Genomic DNA, 15,645 nt, shown 5'->3' on the forward strand with positions numbered 1-15,645 from the left:
AGTAGTGGAACAAATAAAAGAATGCATTATCAAGTGGAAGTATACTACTTTTTACTTCCAGACTACAGATTTCCTGGGAGCTGATCCACCTCTGCATTTGCTCACAGTTGCACGTATTTACACTCTGGAGGCTTGGAGTGGATTATCTAGCTTGCACATTTGTGAACCAGTCAGACTGATGTACAGGGATTAACACAGTCAAAATATTCACATAAATTAAATTTGGAGCAGAACGAGGGCAGTTTCCTCCAGGCGGTCGGCGAAAGGAGATGCAAATAATTTGGAGTAAGAGTAAATGAGTCATATTAATGAGCCATTACGTATCCAGCAAACATGGCCAATTCCTTCTAGGCTTATTAAGGTGTTTACACAAGACCCTTTTCATTTGGAAAGTGAGCAAATTAGACTTGTTAAGATGTTAGGAGACTAAGTGTAACATCACTAGTTACTTCGAGTCTTGTTAAAATGATTTACCAAATGAGCTTCTTTCTTAGAATTAGGCCAGAAGATTTGCATATTCTTAGAGACTTAACTGCTAATTTCCAGGCAAGACTCCCACAAAGAAATTCAAGACTAGTACTTTTAAATGCTGACAAACACACCCTTCTTTTCCAAACAGTTGCAGAACAAGAAATGAACACACGATTTGCATACAAGTGGTATAATCTATATCTTTGGTATGCTGCTTTGCATGTGTGTATGTTATGTATCTAGCCAATGAATTTCTAGTCTGGGGTCTCACCCATTTAAGAAAATTGCAAGAAAAGATGCACTATTTAACTTTTCTGGAGGGATGTCTGTCACCTGTGTCCACATGTTTCACAGAATGGCTTTACATGATCTTGCCGAGTTTTTTTTTTTTTTTTTTGCTTTAAAATGCCATGGTGATCACCTGCTCCATAGATATATATATGATAGATAAATAAAGCTGAGGGGCATTTCAGGCAAAGTTATAACATCTCCATAGTAACAAGCAGATGACCTCCCCTCCACCTGAAGCATTAACATAGTATACCATTGATATTGTAGATTAAGTTTCCAAATTGAAAACGTGGCCAGTCTAGTCTCATTGCTTTGAGGTATGCTGCCGCCATTAAATAACAAAATATTACAATCATTAAATGTTAAAATCACAGCGCAGTAAATGCCCTTTATTGTTAATAAAGCGTGTCTTTTCAAGCAATGCAAACTAATACATTTTTAATTGACTTTTAACACAGTATGAAAATGAGCCTGTGTATGTATACGTGCATGGGAGAGTGGCCTCGCAGGGTTATGCATAATTTAAGATATGACTCATGATTACTCAGATTCCCTCTCAGCCTAAGCCTTGACCTTGTCTTGGTTAAATTTGTGTCCATTTTGATATCATGATGGATGGCTAAGACACCTACCTTAGATATGGACTATTGCCAAAGGCTGTAGTAGACCAATAGCTTATAGCACCTAGCACTATTTGCCTTCACACACACACGCACCACACCACACAGCTTTTGAATTACAGTCTAATTTTATTCAGCAAGGACATTTACAAGTAGCATGAGGATGACCTTGTGAACCGGGGCTGGCAACGGCACAGTGCAGAATGGCTAACAGCTGACGCATAGTAATTAGATGCATAATAATGAAAGAGGGCCATGACTTGGTCTTATTCAGCCATATTCCCACCAGAGATTACAGACTGACCCCATATGAAAAGACCCTCAAAGAAATATGTCAGCTTTTATTCTCCATAAGATCCTTTTATAATGCTCATAAAAAGCTTCAATAGATGTGGCGATTCTAAAACTTACATGCATTTTTCATCCTTTTTTTTTTTTTTTTTTTTGGAGACAGGTCATAAGAAGTGACTATCTGGCAACTATGGTGGACAGTGGCAAGTTGGGTGACATAAACACACTTTTGACCTCTGATCATTATGACAATTGTTGGTAGATTGGTGAAATTTGTGTTTTAAGGGGCTCTATGCCATTTTTTCATGTAAACAAGTAAAAAATATGTTGCTTGTGTACAAGTCTCTCCATGGCTGTGCACCAAAGTACATCTCTGACATGTTAATGCCATATGAACCATCTCACACTCTGAGGACCTCAGGGACAGGCCTCCTGCTGGTGCCAAGAGTCAGGACTAAACACAGGGACTCAGCGTTTCAGATTCATGCAGCTAAAACCTGGAACAGTCTTCCTGAACATGTGGGACAGGCCTCTTAGTTGACGCTGTTTAAATCCAGCCTCAAAACAGTTCTGTTCGACTGTGCATATGACTAAAAGATTTTCATTCTGCACTCTTCTCTCTAATTTATGTAATTAATCCCTCTCTCTCTTTTTTTTTTATTTTAATCTTTAATTTTTTGATTATTATTTATGTTTTGATTTGTTTTTATTGTGATTTTAAAGTATTTCTTAATCTGTAAAGCACTTTGAATTACTTTATTTGTATAGCACAATTTGTACACAAACTTGTCTTGCCTTGCCTCTGAACATACAGTATCTATTGCAAAATCAACTCTGCTGATACTGCTCTGTGCTGTCAACCAATCATGAAATGTTTTACTGTCCGTGAGTCAGGAAGTAACAGTGGGTGTTATCAGGCTAGTGGCAGTGTCTTGATGGAAAAACTCTAGCCTCTGAAAGTTATGAAACACACTTCTGAACCCATCATGGTAAATAATTAGATTAGGATGCTAGGAATGCGTAAGGAAAGTGGCAAATACGTTTATAATGAACTAGTTCTGTTCTTCCTGTTTTAAAGACCGTGAGAATCAGTGCGTTTAAAGGTTTTATATTACGCAAAATTGACTCTTGTGAACTTTAAGCCACGTTTTAATGTCATTACCTCATCAAAAACATACCTGGGGTTGTGTTTTGTTTCATTCACACATCTTAAAACTTTAATTATTAGTCTGTCTACATCTTCCAAAGTTTAAAATGCTCTGTTCCACCTTGTTATGTTGTGAAGCTGTAGTTTACAAGTTAACAGCTACCTTTTACTTTTTGTTCAGTAGAGCTGGGTAATTCCAGGGCAGGAATTATCCACATGAATCTAGTGAGGTGTATAGAGTTTAAAAACACAGTGGAGCACTACCTGTACCAGCAAATGTCATCACAAGGTGGAACAGAGTGATTTCTGCTTGAGAAGAACTCAGCCTAAATATGCAGGGTTTCTGTGTTAAACATGTGTGAATGAAACAAAACAAACTCCAGGTCTGTTTTCGATGTGGAAACAAAATTATAGATATAGATTAGAAAATGGCAAAACTGGCAAGAATAAGGATTTGAGTTAATTTGATGCTGCCAGTTTGTGGTGTCTAGAACACCGTTACAAGTTTTCAGTTAACAATAGAAAAAATTATCAAAAGAACACACTACCATTATTTGTTGAGAGGTGATAATCGAAAAGAGTCAGAATACGGCAACACACCAGTCCAAGCTAAAATACACACAGCAGGATAAACATTAGGCTATTCTACTCCTGACTGAGGTCCAAGCTCAAGATCTGTAGATGGGCTCCCAGGCACTGCACTGCAACGCCCACTGCTCCTGACAGGCTGCCCACAGGCGCTGGTTGAGGTATGGGCTAAAGGCAGAGAACTACTTCCCCTACAGAGACAATAAAGTCACATTGGATATCAGATATATAGCCAGGTGATTACAGTGTTATATTGGCAGAAAACCATCCACATAAAGCACATATTAATCTAGTATAAAAGGTCTATATTGTCTGCAGTCCAATATAGACCTAATAGCTCGTATTTTAACTTTTTAGCATATCTGCTATTGGACTTAAATCTACAGTAGTTCTACACAGACTGAGATTTTGTTTTGGTCAGTCTGCTGCCTAAAAAATACAAGAGATGCACAAAACATGACTACACAGCTCTCTTGTGGGTTTGTGGTAAAAAGGGGCTTGGGGGAGTTTGTCGTAAATATAAAAGACATCATTTGGGGAAAATTATAAAAATTGGCCCTACATGTCGGCCCAAAAATATTGGCAAAGCTTATCAGCCATCAGTTGCTTTGGATTCAGTATCGACATCGGGCATGAAAAACACTTGAATGAATACTTTTAGACAAAAGCACGGAAACTCTAAAAAGAAAAGTTAAAGTAGTCCATACTGCAAAAAAGCACTCTTTAGAAGCAATCACATTTACAGCCCTGTATCATTGATTTCTTAAGCACATGCAGTATTTAATGCAGAATAATCCATTGGGTTCCAGCATGCTCCTCTTACATGACTGAAAGCAGGTCATTTACTTATTCATCCCATTTCCAGGCACTCCGATTATGCCCACGCGCCAAACACAAGAGCGGTGCCACAGCAGACTCTCTGACGGGAACTGCATCCGCCGTCCGTGACATAATCTGCCTCCAGGAAACACAACTTTATACATGAATCATCTCAGCAGGCTTTCCCACACATGGACGATGAAGAGCAGATTTCTACAGTGAAACAGATAAAACATGAATCATCATATCACCATCAGAGAAAATTAGAAATCTCAAAACACCAATTGGCTTATGAAGAGCCAAAGGAATGCCTCACAAGTCTGCCCATGTCCAGTTTTTGCAGGATTCAACTAGAAAAGTGTCTCTCGAAATCTGCCAAGACAACTGATGCAAAGTGTTGGCATAAGGGTGCAATAACAACACACATGCTGCACACACACGCTTTATTTATTTATTTATTTATTTATTTTCTTACAATTTTTTGAATTTTATGAGTATCTGAGACAGGAAACAAAATCAGCACAAGACCAAAGCAGTGGAATGAGAGGTAATGAAAAAATAAAAGCACCAGTTGCTTAATGCAGCAGTAATCAAAGGTATTTTGGTTTTAGGTTTGTTAACAATCGAAAGAGAGCGAGGCATAAGTGACCATGTATTTAAAGATTTAACTAAAAAGTTTTCAACTACAGAAAAGTTTTTATTATTATTATTTTATTATTTTTATTTTTATTTTATTTTTATTATTGATAACATTTTAAATTTATCTGAGGCTACTGAGTGCAGTCATTTTGATCGACAACTGACTGCAGATGTAATGTCAGTGTGAACTATATCTGAGTGTGAAAAAGTTTTTTACACTCCAAAAGTTGCTAGAGAAAGTAGAGAAACTAATGGCCAAAGGACAGTGCAGGGGAAAGTTCAGCACTCTCCTCCAGACTTCTTCACAGTTTTTGACATAGCAACTCATTTTTAACCTTGAGAAACAATAAATGTTTGGAAACAACTGTCAGAGCATTCTTTTCCACGCAAGATTAAAACTCAAAGCTGACCTTGCATTTGCATTTTTACTTCTTTGGGAGGATTTTCACACGTTTCTTTGATGCTGTGTGTAATTTGTAGTCTGATTCACAAGGTTAGAAGTCCCCAAGCCATGGTCAGAGTAAATTCTGTTTATATGCACCATGTTCTCGAGCAAAGTTTCTCACAAAAGTCTGACTGCAAAACAAAACAATCTCTTGAGTCATCACACCAATCATCTCTCATCATCTGATTTGCCAACGAAGCTGCCAATAACTTTTATGCCAGGTGTTCTTCTTCCCACAGTTGGTCTGTTTACCCAGACTTGGGACTGTCAAAAAAATCACAACACTGTAATCTTGTGAGATTAAACAGTCCTGATCATGGAAAGTAGCCATGCAAAATGACGTCTGTGTAAAAAATACATATTTGACATCTTAAATCTAAATGTAAGTCGGTCCAACACTAATAAAGCCCTGGTTTTCTTAATCAATGCCACATCACGAGCCCGTGTGCCTGTGCTAATGTTTTATCCTCTAATGACACCAGGGTGAGGTTTGTGTCAATAAAATCTGTTTTTCTAATCTCCTAACTACAGCAGACAATAACAGATTTGTGTGTGATCAAATCCCGGACGCACACATGTTTGTTGGTCTATCAGACACATCTATAATCAGACATGAGTCCCTGCTCTGGGCTGAGGAATGGCATAGGCCTGTGTGTTTGTGTGAGAAGCAGCTTTAGCTTCCATAAAACCCCAGTCTTTAGAGGGATTATCAACCCATCCCCAGACAGCGACATGCTGTGCATTTATGGAGGTAATAAGTTGACCTGTAATACACAGACAGCTAACAGCTAAAGCTGGTCCAGGCTGCACAGGCCTTTTACTGGAGTCTGGGACAGGATCTGGAGGGACTCAAAGCTGTAGTTTCTCACCTCTTATCCACAACATCCATTTGCCTCCATGTGCACGGCATTACCTGATCTGACATGTTATTGTGTGGATTTACTGAGAAAACATCACAAAAGCAGCTGGGAAAAATTATCACACGCTGAAAGGTATTACCATTAGAAGACATTCTTTCAGCTCTGTCCTTAGGATCCCTCTAAAGCTGCTGTCTGACATATTGTCTCTATAATGTTCCCATTCTGCACTGAAAGCAACTCAGACCTATTTAAGTTTTTCAACGCTCTTATTGCTCCATTTTTCCAGGTTAAGTGCTGCTATTTCTCTTTACATGATTCCGATATTATAAGAGGCAAAATCCTTTAAAGGTCATATATTGGTTGATTCAATAGCTTCCATTCTGAAGTAATAACATAAATCCGGGCAGCCATTAGTTGCCAAAGCTGTGTGCGGTGTTGTTCCCGGGCACTATCAGTATTGGAGATATGGGAAAAGCTATCAGGTATCTGTCTTGTTAAAAAGAACAAACCAGGGCTCTACGTTTTGAGGAAACTCGATCACGGCAAGGATAAGATGAGTTTTACAGTTTTCTCTGCAGCAGAAACACCATTAAGTGAACAGAGAATGATTTTATGTCTTTTTTCCCATTGTGTCTCAATTCCTTCAAGTTGCCTTCCCTCTCTCGCGCCTCTCATACAGCTCCAGTCTTTTTCTTTCTCTATGTGTTATCTCACTATATTGGCTGTGAATCTCTCTCTTCTTCATTCTTAATGCTGTGTGCACACTCATAGCAGAAATTATTTATCCTTTTCTCCTGGCTAGTACGTATTAGCATGCTAGAAAAGCTTGTTAACTTATCTTTGGGCAATTGGACAAGTGGTAGAACTAAGTAAGGATATTTTGAACAGTATAACCAGAGAATAGCCTGCTGCAACAAAAATAAATCGTTCACCTAAAACAGTTACAAATCATCGGGTCCATTTCAGAACCTTTCAGAATTGAAAGTATTGCTTCAGTGATCTTGTATTCCCAGAGGGCATTCAGCATGACGATAGATCAAGTCAGAAAACGTTCACATTGGAACAAGCCGTTTCTGGACATATAGTTCTACTTGCACCTTATGAGACTTGTTGCTGTCAATGAATTCAAAATAGCGCAATATATCATTCATGACATGGAAAAATATCCCACCTCTCCCAGTCACCTGATATGTTTTTTATTTCTTGGTAATACTATAAATACTGAATACCTTAGCCCTTGATCGCTGGTATTTCCGTCATTTTGTTGTTTCATGAACCAGAAAATACAGCCAAGGAAAACATTAATGTACTAAAGTGGTTTCTAGGAGGGGCCGTGAAGTGCAATGCCCAGGGGCTGCATGGAATGAGTACTAAAACTAAACCTGATAGCTTTCCTGAGGCAGTGCACGGGACGTCTGAGTGAATTAGACTTGTACTAGTCACTGGTTATTCCAGGCTTAATGTGGTATTCTGGTCCAATCACACAAGCTCAAGGACATGACAGGCCTTTCAATGGAACCACTGTATCCATGCATCTTGGTAACCAGAGGATTGGACAAAACAGATGAATGAAAAATGATAGTCCCATGATAGTTATCACTAAAATACATTTGACAAGAAATTGCACGTAATAAAGATGTTAGAGCTGCCTTAATTTGTATTGCAGAATAGATTTGAGAATTCCATTTGCTTTTCACACATAGACTTTGCAAAGAAGTGGACTAAATAAGTGTGATGCCACCCATAGCGTTTGGCTTCAGTCAAATGAAGCTCACTGAGGCCTGCAGTCAAAGGGGCAAATCTGGAGCTGTTAAAAGTTTAACAGGGAGCGAGCGCTTAGCAACGCTGTCAATCAAACCTGCTGCTAATGCTAGTGGAAAAGAGGAAACTTGATTTGTCTGTTATTAACGCTCATATCTCGATTTACAGACAACTTAGTCAAATAAAAACACCAGAATCATGTAGAGTGGGTTAAAACAAACAGATGAGTCTGACAGCAGCAGTTACAGAGAGAGGCGGGGTTTTTAGTAGAAAGTGAATAAGAGTCGATGGAGCTGGAAGCACATCCATCCTCACTTCCTATTTTGAACACATTGGCTAGTGCATTAGCTATGTTCATTTACAGTCAACATACAGTCTATGATTTCACATGCAGTCATTCGTTTTTGTAATTAAAGATACACTAAATAACTTTTCTGGTATAGTGTCTGCTTGTGTCCATGGAGATGTTGCTGCTCTGCCTGAAACGCTCCTATTCCCATGGGAACAAGCAGGTGAGACCACTAGGCCAAGCTACAGGTAAGTTCTGTGGAAAGGCTTGTGCACATTTTCATTTATTTCTTAAGCTTTAAAAATGGCTGCAATAGAATAAATGCTGGATACAAAAGTGTAATGCCATAATGTGGAATATTATGGCACCTTTAACTTGGTAATGTTTTGTAACCAGCTCCCAGATTTACATAAGGTGGACTGACGAACCACTTTCCAGAACCATCTTGATTATTAATACATTACTGGTTGCCCTTTCCTCCAGTGAATAGGCCTATTTACTGAGATTTGCTTAGCGTATGCTAGCATCTTTGCAGTGCAGCCTCATTACAAATGTCAATAGAGTCTCATGGTATCCAGCCGTGCTTTGTAGCAGAAAAAGGATCTTTACTCTGGAGAAATGGCCAAAACAGATGAGCGATTAATGATTGAGTTGTGCATATGCTCATAAGACAAATTCTCTGACTTTTTAATATGAACGGCAGCTGTAGAGGACACGGGGACTTTGATTGCTGACTGGAGAATGCCTTACTGCTGAGATCAGAAACCCTTGTGAATCAGTGGATTAAAGCCCCCATTGGGATGTCAATATAAAAACATCTATGTCCTCATGCTGCCTTGACTAAATGGCATCTGTTATGAAAACTGCAGCAGGGAGAGAATTACAGATAAGAAATGTCATTCATCTATACACAGTGGAGTATTAGTGTAGAAATCATACTGCATATCAAGAGCTCAATGTAGCAACTGCCAAAGTGATTAGTTATGGTAAAGATTAGGATTCCGTCTATAATAAGTCTATAGCTTCATAAACTGCACAGCTGAACAACAGACAGTACAGTACAATATGTAAAATGTGTTTTATCACCAACATTAGTGCAATACTTTATAACATACATTTGATTTGTTGACATAAAATACTGATTTATTTTTGGTATTATTTATTTTTGACTTTGCAAATATAGGGGGACGTCTAAAACTCTACTACACAACAAATGGTTATGTTAAAATTAAACAGAGAATACTACTACTACTACTACTACTAAAGATATTCCTGATACTACATTATTGCTACTATTATATTGTTAAACCAGAACTATAATACTGTTTGTACCATATCATTGCCACTACTGCTGCTTATTTTGCCACAAGTAAAGAAATAAAGAACATGCACAAACATATGAATTCATTTGAGGACCACTGCATTTCCGCTTTTTGCTTTATAAATTGTAGTCAAAATGTAGCCTCCATCAATACCCCCCTAGCACTCAAGCACACTGCACCATAGATCCGTGGCTCCCTGTGGTGCTGGGACACGCCCCTCCTCTCCTGCTCCCTGCTCCCTCTTCCTGTAAGTGCATGACTCACCAGCAGCCCTAGCCGCAGCCTCAGCAGCCGCCATATTCAGCAGTGACCTACATGTGTGGAACCTGCGTGTCCCTCTCCTCCCTGACCCACATTCTACACTGATCCTGTCATTTCCAGGCTGCGACCCGGACTTGTTTCATAACGCCACCAGACGCCACGTAAACACCACTTCTGTCTCTAAAACAGCTCGTGTGGTGTGAAGCTTTAGTTCATCTGCTTTATTTCAGTGCGTACACATAGTAAAATATGTTGTGCCGGTGTGATTTACAAAGGGAGTACATAGATAAGCTTTAAGAGTGTCATTGCCCTGCTGGTATCGCTTCCACACATTCCTCTTTAAATCTCACGCTTAATGGACTGAGTGTAATCGTGTAAGTAAACAGAAAATGTCATCTGTGTTTACTTCTTGCTTGTTTGTCTTTAAGCCGTATTATTACAAATACACTGAACAACTATTAGAGGAAAAAGCGCAGCCTCACATTTGTGTTCACCTGTTCCTCTGTGCAGCAGCAGCGCAGGCACAGGCAGCAGCGTAAGCGTGCTGAAAATGTGATGCGGCAAGAACCATGTGCGCTCCCACACACCAGGCACTCAGGGGGCGGGGCTTCAGAAATGGACACTCCCACTGTGGCATCTTATTGGCTGTCAATGACATCATTGATTAGAGGCTGTAAACAGTGAGTGAGAAGAGCTCACTCACACTCCTTTCATAACATCAATGCAGTGCAGTGAATTAATAATGAAAAGGCAATATAAATATACTTCAGTTACATTATTAATACATTGGAGATCAAGTCTATTAAAGGTCAGCACAAGGAGCAAAGAGCAAAGGAAATACTTGATAAAATACTAAAATCCTTGTTCCTATAGTGCAGACAGTTGCATTTTTTTTGCAGTATAAGTTACGAAAGAATGATTTTGTTGTTCTTATCTGAAGAGTGAACACAAGTATAACTATTACATTTTCTATAACTAATAGCATGAATGATTTGATTTAGTTGATGAGGACAGTGCATGTTAATGAAGGTACTAGTACATGATATACGTACATGCTGTAAACACACTAGATTGTAGCTATAGGCTCATTCTTATCCATTGTCCTGCCACATTCGCTCTCACAAACACACTTGCATTCATACACCTGTGTACATGGACACTGGAGATAAGGTGGGTGAAGTGTCTTGCCTAGGGGCACAACAACAGCATGCACTTGAGCAAGCAGAAAAGTGCTCCAGCTGAGCCACTGCTGCACTACTGCCCACAACAGCACCTGTTATTCCCAGTGGTCTCCGATCCAGTACTACCCAGGACCAACCCTGTTTAGCCTACAAGATCAGATGAGACTGGGCATTCTCATGGCGATATTGCCTCCTTGGCACGGTCACCTTGTACTCCTGCAAAAGTACTGAAATCTGAAATAGACCATCTTGCTGCTTAAATTAAACTTACAATTATAATTTTAAAATAACAGCACTTACATCTAACACAGTTCCTAAATTATTAATGAGGCTTTTTTCTCATTCTAGATAGTGACTTTTACCTATTCACATTTCTTCTTGAGGCCTACATACTACATATCACCTGTACGTGCATTTCAGCAAGCTCTTCCAAACTTGCAAGCTACCTGTAACTCAATTGCACAAAGATGGAAATTATCACATCCCAGCTTTGCAGAGACAAATGTGACATGGATCCTGATATAACATACTGGTCTCAAAACTGAAATGCCCATGCAAAAATCCTCTGAATATTAGCATGTCTTCTCTTATTTATAGACAGCACTCTTGCGGTGGCACTAAGTAGTAAATCTGACTATGTCCTGCAGCAGAGAATGATGCAAACTGAAGCAACCCGGGGAGGCAGGATTTTGTCAGGTAAGTGTTTGTGCTTACGGTGCACTGTGGAGCCTGCAGAGGGGGGACAGTCAGCCCACCCCAATGATTACAGAGCACACCCACTCAACTACAGGCTGCAGCTCTCTACTAGGAGCTTTGCACTGAAAGAGTCAAGGAACAGATTGGAATTATATTTAGTGGGGACTCAAATGGTTTTATCAGTCTGGTAAAAAGTGATGAATACAGGTATAATAAAGTGAATGAGTGCCAATTTTCCACAGTCAATATAAAACAACTTGTAGAGGCAAATAAAGCTGGAAGTTCAAGGATTTCTAAAAACTATTTATAAGTACACATAAAAGTATAGTGCCCTTCATATTGTAATGCCAGTCAATATTAAATGGAATCTGAAATTTATGTACAAAAGAAACTTGTACATCCATTTTAAATGTTCCTTACATTTTTCATGTGTATAATAATGTTTAACTCCAACATAAATACATTTCAATAATGTAAAAAACTCAAAAGAAATAAGAGTCAAATTGGGTCAAAATGTTAAATTCTAAATTATTGTAACCCAGTTAATCGTATGAATCATATTCATGTGTAACAAAGTTTGGCATTCCATGTGAAGAGGTGAAAAGAATTAAGTTAAGCATTTAAGTTTGAGTTGAATGGAGTTTTTAATATAAGTGTATATATAATGGTGTTGAAGTAGATTTTATGTCATGTGACATCTACATACCGTATGGTAGAGGAACGAAGGATATCCTGCCTTTATCCAGCGAAGTTGTAAGTGCCTCAAGATCTTTATAATCCGCAAAGTGGCTCCAAGAGTTGGAGATTTCCAAGTGTGCCTTAAACTCATCCTGCACGCTACTTCTGTTCTGCTGCTCAACTTTAAATCCTTCAGAGATGAGTCTTCACCTTCTCCAAAAACGAAACCAGGCCACTGTGTCTTAATCCGCAGAGCTTCTTCTTAAAGTGCTTGATAGGTGGCTACATTTGCTGCAAGATTTGTGGAGATTTTGTGGAGGGTTTTTTTTTTTTATTCCTTTAACCTTTCCTGGGGAAATTTGGTGAGTCGGTTAATCTGGTGTTAAAATCCCACCTAAGGACAGAAAGTGGAAAAAGCAAAAAAGTCAAAAACTAGTTATTATAAAATAACTGTGGTAAAACCACCCATGAAACAGCAAATTTGTGTTTTTGCTGTAAGGGATTAAAAGGGACAGCTAAAACTTTTTCTTTAAGATACTTTCAGATGAAATTCCAGGCTTTTTATATATATATATTTTTTAATATATAGTAATAATACAAATAAATAGCTACTTCAGATAGCGCTTTCTGTCCCGAGTGCTAAATAGTTGGGCAACTTACTGTACAATGGAATGCAGCATATTCAAACAAGTTGTTTTGCCACACCTTCATACAAAAAAACTTTTTCTTTGTTTTTTGTATTATTCAAAATGTTACCAGCAAAATAGTAAAAACTTTTCATTGTAAATAAAAAATAAAATAAAAATCTTACTACAAAAGTAGGATCAAACTTACATCCTTTTATCCAGAGATGCTCTGAGTCCCATGTGCTTAAAAGTTTGAAATTGATGTATAATACTGTCTTTTTACTATTTGGGCTTATAGAATAAAGATTATAGACAAAATAGCACATTGTGGTGTCCTGGGCGACACAACAATTGTTTTTATGACAGAATTACATTGCTTTGTGCGGAGTTTCTTTGTATGGACTATGGGCTGAGAACAAAGAGGCTGTACTGTAACAAAGAGGAGCTGAGACTTATACCTGTTGCTCCGCTTCTAATTAGCGGCAAACAACTTATTTTTACACTTTTCAAAGTGGAAATACAGCTAACCTCAAGATAAATTCGTTTACTTTGCATTTATACTATATTTTTCTGCACAACAACTTTGCCTCCACGCCAGTGTTGTGTTTATGATACTTTACACCTGATTGCATTGTTCTGAATTCCCACAGTGAATTAGCAACTTCGCGTGACTAAAACACAACTCAATTATAACTACACCGTTAAATCAAACAAATTCAAAAGTTATGCCAAACTTCTTACAAACACTTTGTCTTTAAGCAGCGTGCGTAAGAGGAGCATTTTTCTCCGCCAACTTCTCCTGACAGGCAGCCAGCGCGTCGCAACATCACCAGGGACAAAAGCAGCACCAACTCCATGTGACGGCCGATAAAGCAAACAAAGACATATAATCCCATAGAACAAGAAGTCGTGCGTTATGGCGCGGTTTGGAGATGTAAAGAGCATCCCCGTCAACTTGTCTTCCTCAAAGCGCCCTGCATCAGACAAAGGAAAGAGGGGGACCGCTCCTTTCCCTGCTTTGTGCTCAAGTTTGCGCGCTGACGCACCAAGTACAGCGGCAGGCTCGAAACTTTTAACTTGCAAATGAGTGCGACCGCGCGAGCATAAAAAAGTGTGGCAGCCCGGAGAGTACTCACCTGAGGCTGTATCCCGTCGTGCCCGTCGGTGGCGCGTGACGGAGGGGCAGAAAAAGTTTGAGAGGGCACATCTAGCTTTGTGTTGTGGAGTCCCCCTTTGTCTACACGTGTGATAGATGGATGGGGCTGTGTTTGGCCGCGCCTTGTTCGTTTCGCTCTCCATGGAGTCCCGCCCTCCCAAAGTCTTACAACTCTGCACTTTACAGCACAGGAGATCTGCATATATGTACATAAGCATGCTCAAGTAAGCTGTAAGGTGCTGCATCCATACAAATGTGAACTTTTGAGAATTCTTTTGATGGTATTAGTACTTTCAAGTACATGGCTTCTTGATTGCAATATCCCCTCTGTTAGGCCTAATTATTTAATCCAGAAGCATATCGTTGCCATGTCAAAAAAAATATATGTATATATAATATAAAACTGTAATATTATATTACATGGATTTTGTTCATGTTATTAATAATTCATAATTCATATGTAAATCTATAGGCTGAACTTTGGCTCATGCATGGCTGCTGTTTCCATTGTGTCTGGCTGCAGCACTGAACAAAGGCAGAACCCGCTTTGTTTTAACGCACAGTAAATACAAATATGACAGCGAGCAGGAGACTAGAGGTTCAATTTGCACACAATGAGAGTAATTATAGCACTCGAGTCTCACTTATGTGATGGCAATATAATTGAATTAATGAGTACTCATATACATTGCTGTATAGTGTATGATAGACTTGACTTAAGAGGTTAGCTTCTCAAATTAAGTGCAGGCTTGCCTGTTGTATTCACCCAACTGCTGGGTAATCATTTTATTACAATGGCTGCATTTTTGTTTAATTTCCTTGAGCTTTGATTGTGTACTTCTGTAAAACATATTAACTTAAATGTATGTTCATTTGTATCGCCTTTTGTTAGGGGTTGGTGGCTTGAGGCTTTCTATGGCCTTGTATGGCGGGATACACCCTGGACAATGGTGATTGCATGGCAGTAATGACAGAGACAAAGGCTGTTCACATCCATTGACTAGAGGCCATTTAGAGTCACCAATCATTTTAACGTGTGCATGTTGAGAGACAATGAAAGGAAGCTTTAGAGAACTCAGGAAGAAATCACTAAGTGTCTAAGTTGGAATTTAACCCACCAATCCCACATTTGCAGAGATGTGTAGAAGCTTGTATTTGAAAATTAAAAAGACTCAAAAATTCTTTCTTTTCCACTCTTCAAAATAACAAAAGTACAGACAACTGCAAACAAATATTTCTTTTACCAAATGTTTATTTAATGAGCTGCAATCCTCAGACGCCTTTGGAAACTTTAAGCATTCAATAAAAGTTGGATACGCTATATTACATGCTCTTCTAGAAGATTGTAGGTGTGGAATAAAAATAATTTCCAGTGGGTGTCAAGTATTGTTAGGTAAATTATGGAAACTGGAAAAGCTAATGTTTGTGCCAATATCCAGCTTTAATAATGAACAGGAATTATTTGGATAAGGAGGATGGTGTAGAAAATCAAAGGAAAATCAAA

The 15,645-nt window shown here is 38.8% G+C and overlaps 1 long non-coding RNA gene across 4 annotated transcripts in view; it reads right to left on the bottom strand.

The window, feature by feature from the left end:
- The window catches only part of LOC129411722 (uncharacterized), an 87,262-nt gene extending 73,006 nt beyond the window's left edge, over window positions 1-14,256 (bottom strand). For 2 of the 4 annotated variants that reach the window (XR_008633426.1, XR_008633425.1), the window contains exons 1-2: window positions 13,194-14,037; window positions 12,388-12,753 (exon numbers count right to left, since the gene is read on the bottom strand). This is a non-coding gene — a long non-coding RNA (uncharacterized LOC129411722). Of the gene's footprint in view, window positions 1-12,387; window positions 12,754-13,193; window positions 14,038-14,121 lie in introns of those variants that run through there. The other 2 variants (XR_008633428.1, XR_008633427.1) reach the window with 2 other exon arrangements.
- Between the last annotated feature and the right edge of the window lie 1,389 nt (window positions 14,257-15,645).

This window comes from Boleophthalmus pectinirostris, unplaced genomic scaffold (genome assembly GCF_026225935.1).
Source record: "Boleophthalmus pectinirostris isolate CB_2022bp ecotype Guang Dong unplaced genomic scaffold, ASM2622593v1 HiC_scaffold_6, whole genome shotgun sequence".
NCBI lineage: Eukaryota > Metazoa > Chordata > Actinopteri > Gobiiformes > Gobiidae > Boleophthalmus > Boleophthalmus pectinirostris.